The 24,960-nt window shown below is 39.2% G+C and overlaps 2 long non-coding RNA genes and 1 pseudogene across 3 annotated transcripts in view; 2 read left to right on the top strand and 1 right to left on the bottom strand.

The window, feature by feature from the left end:
- LOC147349178 (uncharacterized) overlaps positions 1-24,960 on the bottom strand; it is a 137,770-nt gene that overhangs the window by 85,167 nt on the left and 27,643 nt on the right. The gene's annotated exons all lie outside the window — the stretch shown is intronic.
- On the top strand, positions 38-7,670 carry LOC147349181 (uncharacterized). The gene is made up of 3 exons (XR_015149497.1): positions 38-415; positions 6,572-6,682; positions 7,572-7,670. It is a non-coding gene; the product is annotated as an uncharacterized LOC147349181 (long non-coding RNA).
- Positions 13,145-13,779, top strand: LOC147349180 (ribosomal protein eL22-like pseudogene; annotated as a pseudogene).

The following is a 24,960-nucleotide window of genomic DNA, read 5'->3' as shown; positions in this document are numbered from 1 at the left end:
CTATAAAAAACTCTGTGGTGTTGGAGAAAACTCTTGAGAGTCCCTTGGACTGCAAGGAGATCCAACCAGTCCATCCTAAAGGAGATCAGTCCTGGATGTTCATTGGGAGGACTCATGCTGAAGCTGAAACTCCAATACTTTGGCCACCTGATGTGAAGAGCTGACTCATTTGAAAAGACCCTGATGCTGGGAAAGATTGAGGGCAGGAGGAGAAGGGGACAACAGAGGATGAGATGGTTGGATGGCATCGCCGACTAGATGGACATGGATTTGGGTGAACTCCGGGAGTTGGTGATGGACAGGGAGGCCTGGCATGCTGCAGTTCATGGGGTCGCAAAGAGTCGGACACAACTGAGAGGCTGAACTGAACTGAACTGAACTTTCTTCCTGTTGGGTCTGCAATCAGTATGGAATGGTAAGGCATGAGCACTCCCCCTTCTGACCTCCTGAGTGCTTTTTAAATGAGGCTTCTATTTATTAATTTTCACAGACATAAACCAAGACTGAGACAGATAACCAAGTTGAAGATACTAGCTGCTTCCCTGACAGCTCAGTTGGTAAAGAATCCGCCTGCAATGCAGGAGACCTCGGTTCGATTCCTGGGTCAGGATGATCCACTGGAGAAGGGATAGGCTACCCACTCCAGATTCTTGGGCTTCCCTTGTGGCTCAGCTGATAAAGAATCTGCCTGCAATGTGGGAGACCTTGGTTTGATCCTGGGTTGGGAAGATCCCCTGGAGAAGGGAAAGGCTACCCACTCCAGACATGACTGAAGATACCAACTACATTTCAAGGAGTGCAAAGAACCAATCCTTTAACAAAACCATACAGAGTTTTGGGTGGTGGAAGGAGGGCGGTGGGCAGGGAATGTTTTTGTATTTAGCTCTAGTTGCTAACTTTTTCTCACTTTCAGGCTGGTTATAAACTTATAATTAGAGCAAAGCTAACCAAAATCTAACATATTAAACAAGGGAGCTTTGCAAGCAATTTTTTCAAGTATTTTCTGGGACTAGCTCAGCACACATTTATTTCTCATAGTTATTTTATTTTGAAATGACTTGCAAGATTTCATTCAGTGTCATCCCTGCAGGGGACACAAACTGCAACTAGCATCAAGAGGAATTGTAATGTTAATTCCCTAAATACCACACTGTTAATTAATCTCAGTGAATAATAGGATTTCTGATGCAAATAGTTCTGATGTCATCCATTGCCTAAAGGTGTTTCTAATGATCTATGTGAAATGTCAGAAGCTATGCTTTAGTCACCATGTGATAGAGAATTTGGACAAACAAGCAAGGAAATCTGGTTGATCTGAAGTTGGGGGTAGCTGCTGCTACTGCTAAGTCACTTCAGTCATGTCCGACTCTGTGCGACCCCACAGACGGCAGCCCATCAGGTTCCCCGTCCCTGGGATTCTCCAGGCAAGAACACTGGAGTGGGTTGCCATTTCCTTCTCCAATGCATGAAAGTGAAAAGTGAAAGGGAAGTTGCTCAGTCGTGTCCGACTTCTAGCGACCCCATGGACTGCAGCCCACCAGGCTCCCCCATCCATGGGATTTTCCAGGCAACAGTACTGGAGTGGGGTGCCATTGCCTTCTCCGGTTGGGGGTCGCTATCCTGGGAAAATAAAATTCTTTCAGGTTCTCTAACAGGTTTCTGTTGGGGGTAGCTAGATCAACAGAAACCTGTTAAAGAACTTGAAAGAATTTTATTTTCCCAGGAGAGTTTTCTCTTCCTCAGGAGCAACTGCAATGAAATCAGGACAGACATGAAATTTCATTAGGAAGTAACTATAATGGACAATGAGTAATGTAAAACAACTCTGGTCATTTCTCTTCCAGGCACACTTCCAGGGAGGTTTGTTTTGCTGATTTTTAAGCAGGTAGTTGCTGAAGAATTCATCTTGGCATTGATGTTGCCATTTGAACATTCTGAAGAAAAGGATTCACACTATGTAGAATCAAATTTAGCAATCCAAACATTGCTACTGTTGCTTCTCATTTTTTTCCACGTTGTGCATCATTGAACTATGTATGAACAATAGACTGAGATATGCTACAGTGGATAAAATGCTTATATCCACCTCATCTGATTGACTGCTGCCAGCAAAGAATTTCAGGTTTTTTGGCATTCTTCTTCGACTTCTTCAATTCTAAGCATTGATTTACCCCAAGAAAGTACAGACTAGGCATTTCTTTATCTACGGAAAACCTTTCTATCTTTGGGGCTGCACAACTGTGAGAAAGACTGTTCATTGCCTTTTACTATCCATTATCCCTTTCTTTCTTTTAGTATTAAGTGGACATTTTGTGGCCAAGGTATAGACTATACTTCCTAGTTCCCTTGCAGTTAAATAACGGTTCTATATTCCTCAGCACCCCTTTGCAGCCAATAGGATGATCTCAAGTAATGTGAAAGCCACATAAGCCACTTCTTTCTCCCTTTCTGAGCATTGGAACTCAAATGTATTGGTCGTGAACTAACTTAAAACAGGCAACCAAGTAAATGGAGCGGGACCCTGCAAGTGATGGACCTCTGTGTGTCTCCCATGTCTTGTTTGCACCAAAAAAAAAACAAACAAACAAACAAAACAAAAACAAAACTTAGTTTCCTAGGCCTTCCCCAACTTTCCAAAGGTGACTCAAATTGTTAATGATTAGAGATTTGAGAAGATGTAGAAACAAACAAAGAGCAGTCAAGTAAGAAAAGTAATAGTAGCTTGAATACTAGTTGAATGATAGATAAAACAGAGTCAGTACTCCTAATTCCTTCTCAATGTATATAGACATTTTACAGAAACCAGGACCCCACCAGATAGAAACTGTTGACCACATGTATAGATCCCAGACTGATTGTGATCTTGGGTGGCCTTGGCTTGCAATGGCTTGGAGCAGGGCTTGGATTCCCAGACAGAGACTGGACTGAGTCAAGGCCCTAAAAGCACTAGATCCTAGCCTAGACAGAGTGGTCAGTGACAAGGTCCCTGGCCCTTTGGTTTTGCAGCAAAGAATTTCCACAAAGACAGAAAGTAGTGAAGCAAGTAAAGTATTTATTAAGAGGGAAAAAATGAGTGTGTGCATAGACTCACGGTCAGACTCAAGGAGAGAGAGAATCACTGAGTGGTGCCCTTGTGGCAGTCTGAATTACTTTTATGGGGCATTTCTTCTGAGTTTCCTTTGGCCAATCATTTTGATTTGCCTGATTCGGGGTCCATATTTGGTATATCAAAGGATCCACTCAAGTGTGCACACACATCTCTTAGCCAAGGTGGAGTTTACTTAAAAGCCATCTGGGTAGAGCATCCCTTGATATTGCTCACCTCTTTGGCCTGCAAGAAGCCTTTCTGTGCATGTGTGGTCAGGGAGGTCTCCTGACTTTGAAAATGAGAGATATGTGCTCTGGGCAGGGCCCAGCCTTCTCCCTTAATTGCTCTGCTATTCTCATCTTGGAGTTTCAGTTAACAGAGAATGAATCTTGATAGCTTTACCCTGGTGATGGGGGTGGTGGGGGGTGAGGACATCTGCCTCCTGCCTCAGTTGGAGCCAGAAGATTGATGATTATGATTCCCAAAACATCACGCAGTTATCTTACCACCAACCAATCAGAAGAAAGTCCATGAGCTGATCACACACCCTGCAACCCTTATCCCTAACTTTGCTTTAAAAAAAAAAAGTTCCTATCTTGTTTAAGCCATCTTTATTTTGATCTCTCTTAAAGTAGTCAACTAGCATTCAAGCCAAAAATTATTACAAACTATTTTAGGATTGTCCTGCTTGTTACTTATCTGAGATTACTTTAAAAGTTGACATGTGACTGATAAATATACCTATTAAAGCACAAAATCTAGTCCAGGGATTGATTAGAAAAAAATTTTTTGAACTCATATGCTAATTACATTTCATTGCTCATCAGCAAACCTGCTTGTATTTTCATGCATTCTGAGAAATAGCTTAGTAAATTGAAATTTTAGAGTTGAAATGTAATTACTTAAAAATAAGATGTGACTTTTTTTCAGGAAAAACAAATTAAAATGGGAAGTCTCCCAATTTCGCTTTTATCTCTTTATATCTAATATCCACATAAGAAAAAATGAAATTCTGTTATTAACACAGTAGTATAACAAACATACAAGATATTTGTCAACCATGAACACTGGTGAAACAACAGTCTGTCTATCTGCTGAGAATTTACTTTGATAACATCAAGAATTTATGGTGTATGCCATCATTTCTTTAATCTTCATCATTCAAAGATGTTCACTACATCATTGTCAGTGAGGTATGAACAAAGCTTCTAACTCTAGACTTGTAAGATTTACTTTGCAATTATTGGCTCATTTTTGTTATTTTTTTCTCTTGTAAATTAGTTATTGGGATGAGATAAGTGAAAATTTTACAAGAAATCTACAAAACAATTTTAAAAAAAACTTCTAAATTTGTTAAGTTCATTCAGCAAACCTTTGTTGAGTGATATACTGGGTCCAGAGGATTCAGCAATGACTAAGATAAGTTTTTCCCTCAGTGATGATAACAGCTTCTTGGAGAAATAGGTAAAGAAAATAATTACATAAGAAGAGGAAGAAAATTTAAATCACCAGAATTTATTAGGGGAAGGCATTGCATTGTTGGAAGATTTGACTATGCCACATTAGATGAGGGTATGACCCCCAAGTTTCATGCTCCAATTTTTTTAATGTTGATTATAAAGAATAATGTGGCCTACTAACTGATTAAATTAGTAATGCAAATATGTGTACAAAATTGAAGCAGATCTGATTTCTTATGCAAAACAGAACTACCAAGAAGGAGGTTGCTTTTGACTTATCAGATCTCCTTTACAGGATTTCTGAATATGGTAAGAGGTCAACAGACTGGAAGATAGAATTCAAAGACAGTGAGGGGAAGGCGTGGAAGAGATTAAGAAGTTCTTGGTAGGACCCAAACTGTAAAGTCCTATAAGCGATATTCAACAGTTTGTACCTTATCCTACAATGAGAGAACTGAAAGATTTTAAGAAGAAAAATGAGAATCCAATATGCATTTATAATGATCATTTTGGCAGCAATATAATGGAGACTGTTCCATGGCCAGGTAATAAATAATATGGCATACAGTGCCTTCATGATGAGAAGAAAGGATGGGCTGAAAAGATATTTCTAGACCTGATCAGCTGGATATGGGAGATAATAAAGAATTTGGGATTTAGGATAACTCTCAGGATTCTTGCATGGAGAACTTGATGTTGAGTTAAAGTGAGTAGGATCAAAAAATAGGTGTTCTGTTTACTTTTCCTTTTTTTCTAACAATTGCAGAGATCTGAACAGTATTTCATAAGCTAAAAGGAAGGAGCTAGTGGAAGTAAATTATTTGAAAATAAGAAAGACAAGAGCAACATTTGTGATGCTTAGCACCTGGAACATAGTAAGGATGCAATAAATACTTGTTATTGTGGATTTCCCTGGAGGTCCAGTGATTAAGAATCCACCTTGCAATGTAGGGTATGTGGATTTGATATCTGATCAGGGAACTAAGATCCCACAAGCCACAGAGCAACTAAGCCCAAACCACAACTACTGTGTCCAGCACTCTGGAGCCCTTGCATCAAAACTAGAGAGCCCACGTCCTTCAACAAAAGAACCCACACGCCACAGCTACTGAGCCCATATGCAACAATTAGAGAGTCCATGCACTGCAACCAAAGATTCTGCGTGCTGCAACTAAGACCCAACATAGCCAAATAAATACATATTTTAAAATATGTATTTGTTTGTTCTTGGAATCAAAATTACTTTCCTCTCAATGATTCAAATTTCCAAATTAGTAAGGTTTTACTCTATTTTATTTTGAATATTACATTACTTTTAACAGTATAATTTTCAGTCCTATTTTGATGGCCTGATTTTGAGATGAATAGTCATAATAAAATAATAGCTACCATTTAACAAGTACTTAGTATGTGCTTTACAGAGAACCTCACTTCTTATAAAATTCCTTTAAGTCAATGTTATTTACAAATAAGAAGACTGAGACTCATTAAATATGAAAAAATTGACCTGTGTCACAGTTAGTAAGGGGTAGAGCCAGGTTTCAAGGCCAGGTCTGAGGTCTCTATAAATCTAAGTTCTAAATCATTATGGTCTATTGCCTCCTGTAAAATTTGTAAATACAGGCCTTTCCTGAAACTCTTCTATGAAAGTTTTAAAGTGAAATAATTTAAGTGTTGATACAAGGAAAAAGATAATTCATAATTATAATTAAAATCAATTGATTTGTTTGTTCTTCAAAGTCTTCAAGATGAGTTTCAATCTTGTCAGCCAAAGAGTATAGTTTACTTTCTCATCTAAGATAGCCATTCTCACTTGTCAGAAGTCAGAATACAAACAGTACTGAGTATATAATTGGATGGTTTATTGCTACCAATATTAATAAACTTTGTTTAAAATGCCTTCTAAAGAGTATTTCTATCATAATTACAACTTAATTTTTTGTTTAAAAATATAAAAAGAACATTTTATGAGCTTTGTAAATTTTGTGTGATGTTGAAATTATTTATGTATTACATTTGATAGGTGGCATGGATACTGTTCAGAAGTGAGAATGCAATTGCAACTATGAAATAAAATGGGAATTTTCAACGGATCAAAAAAAATGTTTTCAAATTAAATGTCACTGAAATGCAAGTATGTATTTTTCTTAATTGCAGACTTTATGAATGATTTATGACAACCTTGTAAAACATAGGGGGAAATGATGCTTTTCCAAATCATCCCATTGTTATTAATAGATCCTCAATTATTACTGGGTGTCAAAATCCTGAAATTTCAACCCCAAGGAAAAAGATCATCAAGATTGGAATTACCAGATTAGCTATATGCACATCCAACCCCTGTGAGAATAGGATTCACCAGCAGCTTCCAAGGCAATCGCCCTTCATCAGCAGGAGAGAAGAAAAACAAAACAAACAAACAAAAAAAAATAAAAACACCCTGATTCAAATCAATTAAGATCCCCTTTCCCTGGTAGCTCAGCTGGTAAAGAATCCGCCTGCAATGCAGGAGATCCCAGTTCAATTCCTGGGTTAGGAAGATCCTCTAGAGAAGGGATAGGCTATAAACTCCAGTATTCTTGGGCTTCCCTAGTGGCTCAGAAGGTAAAGAATTCACCTGCAATGCAGGAGACATGGCTTTGATCCCTGGGTTTGGAAGATTCCCTGGAGAAGGGAATGGTTACCCACTCTAGAATTTTTGCCTGGAGAACTCCATGGACAGAGGAACCTGGCAGGCTACAGTCCATGGGATCGCAAATAGTCGGACATGACTGAGCCACTTTCACTTCCACAGGAAAAAAAAAAAAAAGCTTCATTTTGGTTTGAGAGGCCCTTGCTTCAAACTGGCAATTCAAAGTCTTCTGTCCTTACTGGTTTTATTCCTTAATTTCTTGTTTTTGCCTTTCCCCTGGGAAATCCCATGGACAGAGGAGCTTGATGGGACACAGGCCATGGGGGTGGCAAGAGTCAGATGTGACTTCGGGACTACACCACCACCAGCTGACTGACTCCTCTCTCTGCAGGGGCAGAGGTGCTGAAGAAGCGCTGTTCATGATGTCCACTAATAGCCTGACGTTCCAGGTACACTATGCCCCTAACTGCAGAGACTCAGAGACCAGGTCAGTCCATTTCCCTGATAGTCGCCTGGTTTAGAGCTGATGCACAGTGGCTTCTAGCCTATCTCCTGACAGATGTCAACTCTAGGGAAACAGAGCAACCAAGGAAAGAAAGAAATGAAAGAAAGAAAAGGCCTTCACAGTGAGTGAACTATGAACTGCTAGTGAACTGCTAGCTAGTGAACTGCTAGCCCTGATACCAATGTGTGACAGCAGAAAAGAATTAGACTTTCCACCTCAGCAGAGAATCCAGAGATTCTCTGGCTTGCCAAGGACAGCATGCCTTAGAGATGTCATCTTAGACATAGATGTTGGCATTCCAATAACAGGCACTGTCAATTGGGAGCCCTTCCCAAATGGCAAACTGGATTATAGGCCTCTGAGGGTCTCAAAACGGCTATTAGGAGGGCTTAACATGAGTCAACTCATTGGTAAGAGTTTTAACTACCATAATGTGGTATTTAAGAGTAAATATGTAACCACATTTTGCGACCACAGCCTGGTAAAGTCTGAGACATCATATTATACCTACATGCCCACTCATTTCCTGATTAACCAACCAAAGCATCATTTGACATATCAATTTCATTGTGTAATATCAAACCTCTTTTTTTCTGACTTCATTCTGGCCGTCATCTTTAAAATCTTCACAATTTAATTAAAATTTCTGTTTTTGAAGATGGCTGAATTCCAGGATTTTAAGGCAAGTGACGGTGAAACCAAAATAAAAGGCATGGTAAGGTCATTTCTGCAAAATTTTCAGCAAATATCAAACTTAATTTAGGATGCAGGGGTGGACGTGAGGAGGAAAGCCACAGTTATTGCCTGGGTATCAGACCAGAAGCCTTCAGATGCCTGGTAAAGAGTGAAGAAAAAAAAAAAAATAGCCACGGGCAGTAACTGGCAGAGACAAAAGAGCAGAGGAAACAGGATTTGAGAAGACTCCAGCCAGTCCGATCTAACTCCAGGGTACAGTACCTTATAACCAAGATGATTGTTGAGAACACATTTGATCGAGCGCCTCTTGAGGTGGCTTAAAGCCATGGCCCTTCACCTGAGACTTTGTGTCTCCTGACCCTTGTGGCTGAGGGCTGTATATACCCCTGCCCCGTTTAATGAGGATATGATTTACTATAATAATATAATTTAAAGGCTTGTTGAACCTGGCTCACTGACCAAAATATCATCCTCACCAAAGAGATGTAACTAGTGATTATCAGCCGAGATGCTGGGTCCCCAAGATAAGCAGCCACTGCTGCTCCCGAGATAAAACTTAACACTTACTGACTCTAGAGAACAAGCCAAATCATTGTCATAGTTTTGTGGGCATTAAGCTGTGTCTCTGAAGAGCCAATAGCTTCTGATTCCACTTATTACTGGCAGATGCTCTCTGCAAAAAGCACAACATTCTTTGGCTAAACCCAAATCCATGAGACATACAACCAAATATCAGAAGTAAGAGGGGGGCATCAAACCAAAGACAGAAAAACCAGCTGGTTTTGTTGTTCTAGTTCTGAGAGGAGGACCTCCTCATCCCTACAGGAGTTCACTGGGTTTCAGTGACCAGAGAGAAACATGCCAAAGGAGAGGAGTATATATACAATTATACCTACAGTTGCCTTTGGCAGCAAGTTCATATATATACATACAGGCATACGTGGATAGATAGAAAGATAGATGGGCTTAACTCCTAAATGATATTTATTTATAGCTTTTTTAAGTAATCTAATGACAGAGTCAAAACTGAATGCACAAACTTTCTATTCTTAAAATAAACCAAAACAGATTTGTAGAGGTTGCAAATAAAGTCCAAAAAAAAAAAAAATATATATATATATATATATATATATATATCTGGGGTCTATTGTAAAAGAAGAATTGCATCAGAGCAATTAAACAGTCAAGTGCATGCTAAGTCACTTCACTCATGTCCGACTCTGTGAGACCCTACGGACTGAGTATAGCCTACCAGGCTCCTCTGTCTGCAGGATTCTCTAGGCAAGAATACTGGAGTGGGTTGCCATGCCCTCCTCCAGGGGTTCTTCCTGACCCAGGGATTGAACCTGCATCTCTTGTCTCTTCTGCATTGGCAGGCAGGTTCCTTACCAGTAGCAGCACCTGGGAAGGCCAAGCAGTCAAGGAAGACTTTAATTCAAGACTGCTGCAACAGGGGAGAGAGACTATTGCAATAGGGAATGAACACAGCTCACTGAATGCAGGAAGATTTTTAAGTGGGGAAGTGAGCTAAAGGAAAAGTCCTGGAGGACATCAGGTTAGAGATTGGTCAAATGTGATTAGGCATTTGTATTTGCTAATTAATGTTTATTGAAATTAGACTTCTACCCTCTCAAAAAGAATGGGACACAGGGACTCTATTTTTCTTGTGGATCCTATTTCAAATACTGGCTCCCAAGTTGTTGAGAAAAACATTCTAGAGTTGTAGAAGATTTACATCTCAAAAGGCAAAGAAAGAATTTACAATAGCAAGTTTTCTAAAGTAAATGCTCTAAGAAAAGGGAGGTCAGGGTCTATTGTCAAGAAGAAACTTTCCAAAGTTTAGTCTAGCTGAGAGGAATGTTAGGGTACAGCCAACCTGGTCACTATTTTCAGGAAAGTTCTTTTTCAGGAAAGTTACAGCCACCCTGGTCACTATTTTCAGGAAAGTCACTATTTTCAGGAAAGTTCTTTCAGCCTTGGAAAGAACATAATGAAAACTATCTGCATCTGGTTCAATAAAGATTCCCCTTTTCTCTGGTTTAGTCCCATAATTCTATTTTGCAGGTTAATTGCCTCAGTGAATGATTATTCTTAAGGCAAACAGCAATCAGACTAAAATCCTCTTTGCAAATGCCAATGCAACTTAAATCCTCCTTGGGGACTTGCTACAAACCAAAAGCACATTCCATTTGATATTTAAACTGAGAGTTCTCTCCCACCTAGGTAAATCCTTCAAGAAGAGGAGATCCCAAGTTTAATTTCCACAAAAGGCTTTGGGAAAATCTTTTCTGCAGAGTGTTTATACTATATGTAGGAAGCTTTTGACTCAGCTGGCATCTCAACTTAAAACTCGTAATAAATGTTTCACTTCTTTCATGTTTCTGTCTGTCACCTATCACTCAGTGGGACTAGAGAGCAGGAATGGAAGATTTCTGACAACTGTTCTAACAAAAACATAATGAAATTCTTCTGATGAATCCCATTTTAACAGGTCATGGCATCAGATTGACAAGTCCAGGAATTCATTTGATTACTGGAGCCTTACAGGGGAAAATGAGGTCTGAGAAAACCAGCTGATAAAAAAGCACAGCAAAGGTCGAACAAATCAGAAAAATGATCAGACTAATGAGCCGCAAAATTATTTATTTGCTTGTAAAAAAGAAACTAGACATAGTTCATCATACATAAACCAATACCTGTCTTAGTTGATGGAACTCAGGCAAAAAGAAATAGGGTGGGGGTGTTCAGGTGTGCAGCCTTTGGAGGGGATTATTGGATTTTTAACAATTTGAAAACCCTTGAGACATACTCTGAGCCAAAATAATTAGGAAACCACTGTTGATTGAATACAATATCTTGTCTGACAGGGCTTCCAGTTTGTTAAGGTGGTTACTATACAAACAGGAAAGGGAAGCATTGAATCTTAGTTCATTTTGTTATTTGGCTTCTATTTGTTCATGCCTATCAGAATGTGCCAAAGCTCACCTTGCTACTTCATCTTTCTCCATCAAAATAATCCACTTTTTCCCCCCTAAAATAAACTAATTTGACAATGGAAATTAAGGACCTGCTTGTTTCTCTGGACTAGCTTTAATTTTGCAGTACTTATTGCACATTTCTTGGCCCAATTGTGGATTAGCAGTGAGGCTCTTGTCCTGTGTTTTATTCACAGACCATAAATGTTTTGCACATAGGATGTAACATTCCATGTCCCATGATCCTTCCTTCAGTTCAGTCCAGTTGCTCAGTCGTATCTGACTCTTTGCAACCCCATGGACTGCAGCACGCCAGGCCTCCCTGTCCATCACCAACTCCCAGAGTCCACCCTAACCCATGTCCACTGTGTCGGTGATGCCATCCAACCATCTCATCCTCTGTTGTCCCCTTCTCCTCCTGCCCTCAATCTTTCCCAGAATCAGGGTCTTTTCAAATGAGTCAGCTCTTCGCATCAGGTAGCCAAAGTATTGGAATTTCAGCTTCAGCATCAGTCCTTCCAATGAACACCCAGGACTGATCTCCTTTAGGATGGACTGGTTGGATCTCCTTGCAGTCCAAGGGACTCTCAAGAGTCTTCTCCAACACCACAGTTCAAAAGCATCAATTCTTCAGCCCTCAGCTTTCTTCACAATCCAACTCTCACATCCATACATGACCACTGGAAAAACCATAGCCTTGACTAGATGGACCTTTGTTGACAAAGTAATGTCTCTGCTTTTCAATATGCTGTCTAGGTTGGTCATAACTTTCCTTCCAAGGAGTAAGCGTCTTTTAATTTCATGGCTGCAGTCACCATCTGCAGTGATTTTGGAGCCCAGAAAAATAGTCACCCACTGTTTCCACTGTTTCCCCATCTATCTGCCATGAAGTGATGGGACTGGATGCCATGATCTTAGTTTTCTAAATGTGGAGTTTTAAGCCAACTTTTTCACTCTCCTCTTTTACTTTGATCAAGAGGCTCTTTAGTTCTTCTTCACTTCCTTCCTTCCTTCCTTAGAACAAAAGAATACGTGTACCTACTCTTTTGTCCACTGATCAAATATGGTACAGATGCAAGATCCAGTTTTATATTATAGCACCCAGTGAAGAGAGTTGCTTCAGTGTGATAATTAGTCTGTATTTCAGTTTAACACCCTTCTTACATCTCTATCTGGCATTGGAAGCCAGTGTCTTTTTCTCATATAATTACCAAATGTAATCCTCCAAAAATAGTACAAGATGCATTATAAATGACCAGCACAGTAAGTATTTATACTGTAGAGGCAAGGAGACCTTTGATGTTCATCATTAAAACAAAAACAGACTGGTTTTGAAGGGTTTTTTTAATATAAGATTTTTTAAATATTTTAATATAAAATTATATAATATATAATTTAATCATAAGCTCTCAGGAAGATGTAAAATGAGTACATAGAGTCCCTTGTACCCCTAAACTAATTTCCCCCAACAGTGACAACTTATACAACTGTAGTATAATATCAAAACCAGGAAACTGACATTGGTAAAATGTGTTCACTAGACTACTGACTATAGACTATGGAATTTATTCCACTTTTTATAATATTTTACATTCACGTGTTTATATGTATGTATGTGTTTTGCTTCCCTGGTGGCTCAGACAGTAAAGCATCTGCCTGCAATGCAGGAGACCTGGGTTTGATTCCTGGGTCGAGGAGATCCCCTGGAGAAGGAAATGGCAATCCACTGCAGTACTCTTGCCTGGAAAATCCGATGGATGGAGGAGCCTGATAGGCTACAGTCCATGGGGTCGCAAAGAGTCGGACACAACTGAGCGACTTCACTTTATGTGTTTTGTAGTTCTATGAAATTTTATCCCAAACATATAGATTTCTAAAACCACCAAATCAAGATACAAATCTGCTCTCTGATCACGTGGCAAGCCTTCAAGATGCCACCGAAGAAAGACAAGAAGCCCAAGAAGTCAACCTGGAAGTTTAATTTGAATCTTACTCATCCAGTAGAAGGTGGAATTTTTGATTCTTGAAATTTTGAACAGTTTCTGTGGGAGAAGGTTAAAGTGAATGGAAGGACTGGAAATCTTGGGAATATCGTTCACATTGAACGTGTCAAGAATAAAATCATAGTTGTTTCTGAGAAACAGTTCTCTACAAGGTATTTAAAGTACCTTACCAAGAAATACCTTAAAAAGAACAATCTTCGTGATTGGCTTCCTATGGTTGCATCTGACAAGGAGACTTATGAGCTTCATTACTTCCAGATTAGTCAAGATGAAGATGAATCTGAGTCTGAGGACCAGATGACGCCATCCTTTATAGGGCTTTGCTTGCTAATAAAACAAATTAAGCATACAAAAGAAAGAAACTTCTTGAAATGGACCTTTAGCTTATCAGTGAATAAAAAACATTACTCTGTATGTTAAACATCCATCTCTTTTATTTAAGTGTATGCTGTTTATATGGTGCTGGCTTTCCTTTAATACTTTTTTATATTTTTATTGGAGTGTAGTTGATTTACAAAGTTGTGTTAGTTTCAGGTGTACAGCAAAGTGAATGAGTTTATACATGTGTCCACTTGTCCTTTAGTCATATAGACCATCACAGAGTACTGAGTGGAGTTCCCTGTGCTATACAGCAGCTTTTTAGTTTATGTTTTATGTATGCTAAGTCACTTCAGTTGTGTCCGACTCTTTGCAAACCCATGGATTGTAGCCTGCCAAGCTCCTCTGTCCATGGGATTCTCCAGGCAAGAATACTGGAGTGGCTTGCCATTTCCTAATCTATCTGTTTTATGTATAGTAGTGTGTATACACCAGTATCAATCTCCCAATGTATCCGTCTCCCCTGTATTCCCTGGTAATCGTAAGTTTTCTATATCTGACTTCTGTTTTGTAAAGAAGCATTTGTCCCCCTCCCCTTTAAATACTTTGTATAAGCAATATTCAAATAGCTAGTGGAATTTCTTTCAGGATTTCTGTAATGTACTGATTTTACAGATGTCCTCAAGTTAAAAGTATATAGCAAAAAAAAAAGCACAATTTTAGGTGTAACTATATAATAAAATATTTAGATTCAAAAAAAAAAAAAGATACAAATGTGTTCTACCACTGCCAAAGAACTCCTTCATGCTACCCGTTTATGTTCACATCACACATGTACCCCATCCCTACTATGTCCCTGTTCCCTGCCAACCACTAGGTCTGTTTTATTGTTTAACAAAGGTTATACAAATACAATCATACAGCATATAACCTGTTAAGATCTTTTTCATTAAAAATAATACTCATGAAATCCACCCAGGTTGTTGTAAGTATCAGTAGTTGGTTCCTTCTGCTGCTGAGTAGCATACCATTGTATCTATGTTCCACAGTTGGTTCTATTCAAGCACTGAAGGACAATTGGGTGGTTTCTAGTTTTTGCTGTTACAAAGGAAACTGCTGTGAACACTCATCCACATGTTTTTGTGTGAACATAGGTTTTCATTTCCTTGGGCAAAATGCCCTAAAGAGCATTTTCTGGATCATACAATAAAGGCACACTTACTTTACAAGAAAATTATCATATTGTTTTCCAGAGTGGGTGCACCATTTTACATTTCCAATAGCAATATATGAGAGATCCAGTTTCTCCATGTCATTGGTAGCATTTGGTACTAACGCTATTTTTCATTTAGCTATTATAATGGTGTATAAAGATATCTCATTGTGGTCAAATTAGATTTCTGTACATTCAGTTCAGTCGCTCAGTCGTGTCCGAATCTTTGCGACCCCATGAACCACAGCACGCCAGGCCTCCCTGTCCATCACCAACTCCCGGAGTTCACCCAAACCCATGTCCATCAAGTCAGTGATGCCATCCAGCCATCTCATCCTCTGTTGTCCCCTTCTCCTCCTGCCCCCAATCCCTTCCAGCATCAGGGTCTTTTCCAATGAGTCAGCTCTTCGCATCCGGTGGCCAAAGTATTGGAATTTCAGCTTCAGCATCAGTCCTTCCTATGAATATTCAGGACTGGTTTCCTTTAGGATGGACTGGTTGGATCTCCTTGATGTCCAAGGGACTGTCAAGAGTCTTCTCCAACACCACACTACAAAAGCATCAATTCTTCGGCGCTCAGCTTTCTTTATAGTCCAACTCTCACATCCATACATTACCACTGGAAAAACCATAGCCTTGATTAGATGGACCTTTGTTGGCAAAGTAATGTCTCTGCTTTTTAATATGCTGTCTAGGTTGGTCATAACTTTCCTTCCAAGGAGTAAGTGTCTTTTAATTTCATGGCTGCAGTCACCATCTGCAGTGATTTACATTATGCCCCCATTAATAAATTATAGCCTTCTACATATTTCCCAGAATTCACCAGTATAGATGCACTTCATATCCATAAGGCTTTAGTTTTCTCTCTCCTACCCAATATTTTCTCCCTTACAGACACATAATTTTACCCAAACATTATCTATAAAACTTTTAAATTTTGTCCTTATCTTTAATCACATGTCCAATATACTTTAAGACTGGTCTGAAGAGTGGATTTGGTTTGCATTTAGGAATGAGGAAGCAAAGTTAAGTGCTTTAAGGCTTCATAAAGCATTCACGATATGGGTCTGATTTTGTAAATGAAGTATTTACAGGCTTAAAGGTAGGAAAGAGCATGCTTGTAGGGGCAGTTTCCTTCAGTCAGGCCGGTAGCTGTAGATTCTATGGCCTATCAAAAACATGAGGGTCATCATGTTTTGGAAGATAGTTTGGGACTGGGGAATGGAACTGATTTATTCGTCAGGATAAAGGATTAATGAGGATGTGAGATCTAACTGTGGTAAAATCAAAGCAGAGACAAAGATTTGATTCTCATGGCTCCTGAGTAGCCCAGGAAATCAATCACCTGCTGTGATATCAGAGGGGACTTTTTATTACAGCAGCTCCACAGTGGTCACTTGAGCTCAAACCGTATGTCTTAAATGAAAAGGCTTCAGTACAGCCTACCCATTCGTTTATACTGTCTTCATAATGCATCACCATGAATCAGTGAGGCTACAGAACAAGTTCTAACGGCAAAAATAATTTAAAATACAGAAGAGCTGACATCTATTTGCATATCATATGTGAAATAATATGATATAATATAAAACTGCTGATTAAAAAAAAAAACAACCTGCTTTGCTGCTCAAAACTCCAGACAAATCCATACAATAAAAATATTCTCTATAAATCTGTGCTGGATTTCCTCAAAGTTTGATTGTTCAGAAAAGTGAAATAGGGAATGTGAGTTCATCAATAGCTTTAAATCAGAGAAATAATTAACCTTATTACAGTGAAATCCACCACGTGTGTGCTAAGTTGCTTCAGTCATGTCCTACTCTGTGCAACCCTATGGACTGTAGCCCATCAGGTTCTTCTGTCCATGGGATTCTCTAGGCAAGAATACTACAGTGGGTTGCCATGTCCTCCTGCAGGGGATCTTCCCAACCCAGGGATCAAACCCACATCTCTTAGGTTTCCTACATTGGCAGGCAGGTGTATACCTTGGCAGGCAGGTATATAACTACCACTTGTGTGTTAGTTGCTCAGTCGTGTCCGACTCTGCAACCCCATGGATTATAGCCTGCCAGGCTCCTCTGTTCATGGGATTCTCCAGGTAAGAACACTGGAGTGGATTTCCATTCCCTTCTCCAGAGGATCTTCCTGACCAAGGGATCGAACCCTGGTCTCCTGCATTGCAGGCAGATTCTTTACCCTTTGAGCTACAGGGAAGTCCTTTACCACTAGTGCCACCTGGAAATCCACCACAGCAGAACAAAAAAGATAAAAATACTTTGTCATGAAAATAAAGTAATAATGGTATGCTGCTACTGCTAAGTCACTTCAGTCGTGTCCAACTCTATGCGACCCCATAGACGGCAGCCCACCAGGCTCCTCTGTCCTTGGGATTCTCCAGGCAAGAATACTGGAGTGGGTAGCCATTTCCTTCTCCAATGCATGTGGGCAAGCTAAGTCACTTCAGTTGTGTCTGACTCTGTGCAACTCCATGGACAGCAGCCCACCAGGCTCCTCTGTCCACAGGATTCTCTAAGGCAAGAATACTGGAGTGGGTTGCCATTTCCTTCTCCAATAATGGTATATACAATTTCAAATTGGAAACAACTAAAAAGATTTATAGATTTAAAAAAAAATAATCATCACATGTCTACTCAGAAGAAAAATCTTCAGTCAGTAAGCTAATATCAGCTTTTCTAAGAATGGGGCTTAAAATTTGGCAATATAGATTCTAATATACAGTTTGCTATATAACACACAACAATATCTCATTTGAAACTTGATACTCAAAATCAGTTCAAACAGAATTGGAATAATTTTCTTATTTTTAAAATTATGTGTGTGTGCATATGTGTGTATATAGTCATTACTGATCGCATAACCAATCTTAAGTCTCACTTGACACATCACATCTGGTAATTAAGAATTTGATGAAGTCATATCACCCTGTATCAGCACATCATAAGCAAGCAAGGGAAAATTTCAGAAGAACTTTAGGAACATAACAGTTAGAGAAAGAGAAATGTGGGGCAGGGAGGGTGGAAAATGTGGGGGGAAAATGTGTCTTCAAGGAAGATATGTTCTTTCCTCCAAAATTATAAAATATACCCATCCTAAGATGATAGACTCCAAAAGTGTCATATATGATGCCATCATAACAGCGACCAATGTCAGTCACCTAGCTGTTGTTAGAATATACCAGACCCACGCATATAGTAGTCTTAAAGAGATAGAGTTAAAAATTAAAGCTCCATCAGCCTAAGTTACATTTTAATACAAATTCTAAATAGGCACTTTTGGTATATATTCTAAGACATTTGGTTTTAATTACAAAAGGTGACTTAAGAACTAATATTTTTCCCTAAAAGAAAAACTAACATACACGTTTTCATTCTGGATTTTGTAGCTAAAAGAAAATTTTCTTTGATGGCTTGGTTGAATTCTACTAGTAATGTGTCTATGGCAGCATAACACCATTTTCATCATTTTTCTTCAAGTAGCTGAGTTGACTAGAAGTTTGAGGATAAGAAGGAGATCTGTACAGACATTCAAGACTCAGATATTTCACATTGCTCATTGACAGTGAATTTGAGAGATACACAATATCTAGGAACCTGCCTTATGTACTTTGAATCATATCTCCTGACAACTCTGAGAACAGAGTACTTGGGATATGTATTTAAGTTTGTTTGAGGTTTTTGTGGACTGTGCAGAGGGATTCAATGTGATCATGGGCTCAGACATATTCTTATGAGAATTTATGCTTCTTGTTTCTGTGTTTTTTGCTAATCTGAAGTGATGAGTTTCTATATTGACTTAAAAGTTTTTTCACATAATTATCCTAAACCATAAATGACACTTTAACCTTTAAAATCAAAATGTTGATAGATATTGAAAACTTGTATTTAAAGATAGTGACCGAGCTTCCCTGGGGGTAAAGAATCTGCCTGCCAAGGCAGGAGACACAGGTTCAATCTTTGATTCAGGAGGATCCCATATGCCGTGAAGCAACTAAACCCATGTTCCACAACTATTGATCCCGTGCTCTAGAGCCCAGGAAACACAACTACTGATCCCACATGCAGCAGCTACAGAAGCCTGAGTGGCCTAGAGCCTGTGGTCCGCAACAAGAGAAGCCACCCCCACAATGAGAAGCCTGCACATCACAACCAAAGAGTAGCCCACACTCTGCAGCTAAAGAAAAGCTTGTTTAGCAACAAAGACCCACACAGCCAGATAGACAAGTAAAATTATAAAGATAGTGGACATGGTAACATAAAACAGTCTACAATTGATGTAATTTTTCACTCCACTCAGGTAAGATGTTAAAAGAACCATAAAACTTTTATGATGATGACTTTATTGGAAAAGAAAAATGGCATTACAGTGATATTTAAAGCATTATCATAGAAGACGACTTTATTAAGATACATATACCCCTTTAGACATTGTTCTTTCAGCTGTTCTAGGCTGTTTCTCAGTCAAACTAATAAGTCTGAACTGTTTTCTAATTCCTGGGTAAAGATGAAGGTATTGGAAACTTATCATGAATACTAAAGAAGAAACACATGTGCTGGGGAAAACGCACCTGTGCATTGCTATTCTCGGCCTGGCTCTCTAACTGCCACCATTAATATTTTTTGTGTTTCTCACAGCTGTCAGAACGCGCGGGCTTCTGCTTTATTCTCAGAGCCTAAACACATCTTTTCAAGCTACATGGTTTGCATGCTGATATTCAACCAAGGCATATTATTCACTCTAATTTTGATCTTATCAGAGACAGGACAAGGATTTTAAATGCTATAACCATTCATACTAATTAGAAGAACTATTTAACAGCCAGCCTTAGCTTGCTCAAAGATTAAGGCATAAATAAGAAATAGACTTCACAATTAAAATGGTAGTAATAGCATAGAAAATTTTTAGATGTTCACATTTATTTATTTTGTGTTTTAAATCAACTGGGTACTATCTTCAAATAATCAGGAATTTGAGGATACACCATTTAGACAAGGTATGATCATAGGGGTTTCAAGCTAGTGGTACCTTGCAGATCATTTAGCACAACTCCCTAATTTCATGAATGAGGAAGCTTAGAAAAGATAAACATCTACCCAAAGTCACACTGTGAGTTAATGGCAGAATTAGGACTTAAAACCATGCTCTTCTGTCTCCTGGCCACACAATATAAGTTAAAATCAAGCAGCAGAAAAATGTAAGCCACTTTCAAGACTAAAGCACTTAAAAGATATTTTTAAATTGACTAATTCTGCATAGAATCTCTATGCAAGTCACAATGATTGAATCTTCTTCCTTACAAGCTTTTTTATCAGAAGTGATCACATCAACTCAGCCAGATCTTATAGTAAGAATTTTCAATGTGCTACTCTCAAATATCATGCTATCCTGGTGTGGCCTTTTGCCACTTAATTTAGAATGCTGATAATCTCAATACTTACAGAGGGATGGCTTTCCACACTTTACTCACTCAAACAAATATGTGGAATGTTAATTAGCTCATGCCTGCATGCTTAGTTTCTCAGTTGTGTCTGACTGTGACTCTTTGGACTGTGGCCCACCAGGCTCCTCTATCCATGGAATTTTTCAGCAAGAATACTAGAGTGGGTTGCCATTTCCTCCTCCAGGGCATCTTCCAGATCCAGAAATCGAACCCACATCTCCTGTGTCTCCTGCACTGCAGGCATATTGTTTACCTACTGAGCCATCAGGGAAGCCTGTTAATTAGCTTACCATTACTTAAATTATTTGACCCACTAGGAGTCTACTTAAGCAGAAACATCACTTTGCAACCAAAGGTCAATATGGTCAAAGCTATGGTTCTTCCAGTAGTCATGCACCAATGTGAGAGTTGGACCATAAAGAGGACTAAGCCCTGAAGAAATTGATGCTTTCAAATTGTGGTGCTGGATAAGACTCTTGAGAGTCCCTTGGACAGCAAAGAGATCAAACCAGTCAACCCTAAAGGAAATTAACCCTAAATATTCACTAGAAGGACTGATGCTGAAGCTCCAATACTTTGGCCACCTGATGCAAAGAGCCAACTCATTGGAAAAGACCCTGATGCTGGGAAAGATTGAGGGCAGGAAGGAAGGGGGTGACAGAGGATGAGATAGTTGGATGGCATCATCGACTCAATGGACATGAGTTTGACCAAACTCCAGAAGATAGTGAAGGACAGGAAAGCCTGGTGTGCTGCAGTCCATGGGGTCGCAAAGAGTCAGACATGACTGAGCGACTGAACAACAGGAGGCTTACAGTCTGCCCATAAGACATCTAGGTAAAGCACACAATTGGATCTCTAAACACATAGACCTCTGCGATCTTGAAACACAAATTAGACAAGGATTGGGACTCCCCTGGTGGTCCTTTGGCTAAGACTCTGCCCTCCCAATGCAGGTGGCCTAGGTTCCATCCCTGGTCAAGAAACTAGATCCCACATGCCACAACTAAAACCCTGCATGCCACATCAAAGACTGAAGAAGACTGAGAAAGATTGAAGATCCCGTGTATCACAAATAAGACCAGGCACAGCCAAATAAATAAATTAGTTAATAAAAAACATTAGATAAGGATCAAACCTGAAAGACATGCTGAGCTTTCTTGCTGCTTCAATTGTGTAGAAGGGTCTACATGTAAAAGAGAAAGAAACATGAGGTAAAGGAGTCCTAAAGAATGTTCAAATTAGTGTTTTTATAAGGAGAACATGTTAAATCAATTGTTTATTAAGACAGACTGATAAGAATTTGTGAATTTTCTACAAGATATGAGAACAAATGTATATATTAACTGGAACTTATGAAAACAGCTATGAAAACAAATAGGGTAAGCCTTTTGAATTCAAGAAATTATTAATTTCTCTTACCTGTGGTAACTGGAAATTCAGAAGGGCCAGTAGAACATTGCCAGACTGGTAGGTAGTAGAAGTGAAAAAAGGATTCCCACCATCAGTTAATCAGCAAATAACACCCTGAAACTCAAGTTGGTAAAGAATCCACCTACAATGCAGGAGACTCCCGTTCAATTCCTAGGTTGGGAAGATCTGCTGGAGAAGGGATAGGCTATCTACTACAGTATTCTTGGGCTTCCCTTGAGGCTCAGCTGGTAAAGAATCCGACTGCAATGTGGGAGACCTGGGTTTGATCCCTGGGTTGGGAAGATCCCCTGAAGAAGGGAAAGGCTACCCGCTCCACTATTCTGGCCTGGAGAATTCCATGGACTGTATGTATAGTCCATGGGGTCGCAAAGAGTCAGACACAACTGAGTGACTTTCATTTCCCTTCACAACACAATTCCTGAGGATATGTCATTAATTCATTAGATTGAACTACTTAGAGTTCCATACAAAATGTACAATGTAGTAGGGAAAAAGAAAACTTGAGAAAAAAGGAAGGACCTCAAGAAGTAAAATACATACAGGGCCATGATACACTTAAAAGATGTGAGAATCAATAAATTTTCTGTTTGCTTTTTGGTCTTGTCCCACTGGGGCATAAAAGGAAGTAGAATTTTTTGCTTCAGATTTGAAGGAAATGGGGCAACAGAAGCAGTATAATTTTCCTGTCCTGAGGCTAAATTATATTCTCAGATATCAAGTTTCTGAGAACCAGAATAAAGACATCTATTAAGCTTTTATATTACACATTCACTCATATGTGAATACATATTATCACTGGTTTTTTTATAGTCAATACACAAGGAAAATCAAGTCTCCTCTTTGTTTCAACTAGGGAAAGAGGGCAATGAGTAGATATCTTCAATTGGAAGAGAATCATGGCCTATAATTTCAAAGTGCTCTTGTCCATTCATCTCTCCCTTCTTAATCTTCAAATTAATCTTTTATGTCAAATGACTTAATCACTGTATTATGTAAGTGTCAAGGATTATACCATGAACAGAAAGACAGATAGTAAAAGACTTCTACCCCTAGTCCCATCATATGCTTGGGGAACAGTCAGAAGGTATACATAAGCCTGTTTGCAAGATAGAGCAACAGAGAATAACACACCCTTTGAATGAAATAGTCCTTTAAGTATATGGCATTTCCTCCAAGTGATCTAGAAATCAATTATTTTCGATCCAAATGTATCATATTAACCACTAAAATGAGGACAAAAGACAATGAAAATGAGTTGGAGAAACTTTAGATTATGTAAATGAAGTTTGACAAAAACATTTTTCCCCACATAATGGAGAGAGCTTGTTGAATTATGCAGTGCTATGCAAGTATTCGCAGGCACATACCAGTGGTTCTGCTCTATAGCACCCACATCCTCATGATAATGAGGTGTGTTCTGTTATGACTGTCACCATTGTTTTGACGGTCTTTAACCTACTTGGCAATTTGTGAATCCTTTTGTCAGAATCTGCACCCATAAAGTGGTCACAGCATGGCCTTTGTTGATAAACTGTTCTCACTTCACTGACAGATACATTCTGATGTCTCAAATATAGTGACAGTGATCCCACAGTGACAGCTAACACTGGAAAAATTCAACAATCCAATTTTAACTACAAGATACAGAAGAAGGCCCAGAAGACCCAGGCAAATTGAATTCATGGGTCTCAAGGTATAAATGCAAACTCCTTCCAGCAATGTTGGAGAATACCTAGTTATATACATTCTTCCCAACATTAGGTATCATGCTATTTTAAAATCTTTGTCAATTGGATTAATTAAAATAATATCTTGTTATAATTTATCTTTTTTCTTATTTAATACTTTCATATCTTAATTTGTCATTTCTGTTTTTCACTTGTTTAGTCTCTTTGCCTGGTTTTCTATTGAGGACATTGTCTTTCATTTCTTGAATTGGAAGAGCATTGTATGTACAGAATATCAATTCTAAACTTGAGAATTTATTAAGGAATAAATGAGTAATATCTCTTTGATCTAAAATACCTGCAACAGGATGAAGAAAACATTATTAATTAAAATTCCAGAGGAGTTGGTAGGGGAGTAATGTATTTCTCTGCAGTCTGTACTTGAAGAAAGGGTTGCTTTGAAACTTGAATTTTTGGAAGTTTGAGGTATAGTATAGGCATGAGAAAAACAGTGGAATGTTGTGGGTATGTGATGTGATTGGAAGCAATCTAAATGTCCAGCGATATAAGATTGATTAAGTAATTTTGCAGTAGGCAGCTTCGAAAACAGCCCCCAGTGATACCCGGGCCATTGTATCCTCCTCACCCCTTTTTATGCTGGCTGGACCTAGTGACTTGCTTCTAACTAATAAAATATGGCAAAAGTGATGGGATGTTACCTCTGAGACTGAGGTATAAAAAGATTCTGGCTTCTGTCTTGATCAGCCCTCTTGTTCTCTCACTTCCTCTGATAGAGGCCAGCTGCTATGAGCTGCTCTGTGGAGAAGCCCACATGGCAAGGAACTAAGCGTAGCCTCCAGCCAACAAATAAGGAACTGAGATCTCAGACCAATGGCCTACCAGGAGCACATTCCCACCAACAAGCATACGTATGAGTTTGTAAATTCTGCCCCATTTGAGGCTTGTGATTTCTGTGATTCATTTAAAGCAGATGTTGGTTGCTTTAAACAACTAGTTTTGGGGTAACTGGATAATGCCACCGGAGAAGGCAACGGCACCCCACTCCAGTACTCTTGCCTGGAAAATCCCATGGACGGAGGAGTCTGGAAGGCTGCAGTCCATGGGGTCGCTAAGAGTCGGACACGACTGAGTGACTTCACTTTCACTTTTCACTTTCATGCATTGGAGAAGGAAATGGCAACCCACTCCAGTGTTCTTGCCTAGAGAATCCCAGGGACGGGGGAGCCTGGTGGGCTGCCGTCTATGGGGTCGCACAGAATCAGACATGACTGAAGTGACTTAGCAGCAGCAGGATAATGCCGCAGACATTAAAAATTATAATGTGGATGGATGTGTGGCACTGGGAGGGTGATGTGGATATGGGTGTATGTACGTGTAGTGCATGTATGCATGTACTGATGCAACATATGCAAAGCCAAGACCCTAAGGACCTCATAAAAGCTCACACCTTCTCTATCCCTTACAGCACTTTTCACTTTCCATCTCTTCTG

This window comes from Bos grunniens, chromosome 21 (assembly GCF_055505025.1).
Source record: "Bos grunniens cultivar Pamir isolate PY7600 chromosome 21, Bosgru_T2T1.0, whole genome shotgun sequence".
Classification (NCBI taxonomy): Eukaryota; Metazoa; Chordata; class Mammalia; order Artiodactyla; family Bovidae; genus Bos; species Bos grunniens.
Note: the sequence above shows the minus strand (reverse complement) of the source record. Positions and strands in the feature narration are given on the sequence as shown.